Source organism: Chrysochloris asiatica, unplaced genomic scaffold (assembly GCF_000296735.1).
Source record: "Chrysochloris asiatica unplaced genomic scaffold, ChrAsi1.0 scaffold00098, whole genome shotgun sequence".
Taxonomy (NCBI): Eukaryota; Metazoa; Chordata; class Mammalia; order Afrosoricida; family Chrysochloridae; genus Chrysochloris; species Chrysochloris asiatica.
This window is the reverse complement of record NW_006408616.1, coordinates 5132441-5133930: the sequence shown is the minus strand read 5'-3', so window position 1 is coordinate 5133930 and position 1490 is coordinate 5132441.

Sequence of the window (1490 nt, the reverse complement as noted above, 5' to 3'; positions counted from 1 at the left end):
CTGACCTTAAGGTTCGCAGCCCGATTCGTAACCATTACGCTACCAGGGCTCCTATGGATATAGTTGCTCAAAATATCAACCCAGAGGGAGGGAGTCCTCACATCAAGGATCAAGCTTATCCCTTAGTACATAGGATTGATAGGTGGATAGGACAGGCAACTTAGACAATGGCTACCTAAAATGCAGAGTGAGCTGCTATAAATGCACAAAGTGGCTGGCTTACATGTTTCCAAGAGGGAGTTCAGTTTCCAAAGCATGAAAAAAAGGAATGGGTCTAACACAGAGCAATTTTGTTAGGCATTCCTCCAGCACCTGCCCTTTGCTTCTTCTAGATCAATCATGCAATGTCAACAACATCCTGAAAGTCAGGCAGCTCATGTGTCTGCCTTGCTATTATAAATGCAATAACACTTGAATGTGAAGTTGTATTATCAAAGTTGTCTATCACGGATACATAAATAGTATTACTAAGGAGAAGTAAATAAAAAGAATAACCAATTTAAAATGTCATCTCAGTGTGTTTTGGTAAGTGGAAGAGTTATTTATAGGTTTTCAAAGAGACATTTGAAGCAGAACCTCTCAGTAAAACTGAAATTAAACATTACAAAATGACAACTTCTAATGACTATCTGTAAGTATATGCAGTTGTTAGTATACGCAGAGTCTACATGTGTGTGTCTGTGTGCAGGTGATCAACTTGAAAGTTGAGATAAAGGTGAGGTACAGAAGTTGGGTGTTGGAGAATGTTAAACTTCACTGGGAGGTTATTAAGAGATGACCACGTTGTGGTACCTAAAGCTTTGCTTTGTCCACATCATTACAGTCAACTCTAATTTGAGGATACAGTTTTTTATTAGCTGAATTTTGAGTGCCTTCCAACCTGTGGGAATCATCTTCTGGCACTATATCATAAAATATTTTGATGTTATTCATAAGCATTACAATGGCTAACAATTCAGAAGCGATTTGCCTCTTCTTTTTTCGAATCTGTTTTAGCCTGGAAGCTCTGCTCAAACCTGCTCACCAGGGAGGATGCTGCTGGTATTTAAGATACCATTGACATAGCATCCAGCATCACAGCAACAGACAAGCCACCACAGTACAACAAATTCACAGATGAGTGATGGCTAATATGCATTGCTGTTGTTAAGTGCCATCAAGTCAATTTTAACTCATAACAACACTGTATAGGGTTTCCAAGGAGTGGCTGGTGGTTTTGAACTGCTGACCTTTCAGTTAGCAATCCAATGACCAGTGCTTATCCTACAGCATCACACCAACACTCCACTTATATGCATGTCCACCTTGGGTGACATGTGAGTCACCACAGTACAACAAACAGATGAGTAGTGGAAATTATCTTTGGCAGGGGTGAGGAGACATTATTCTGCATATGATAGGATCTGTTTGTCATACTGTGGTGGTTTGCATGTTGATGTGATTCTAGAAGCTATAACACCAGTACTTTAAATCTTTAAAAACCAGCAGAG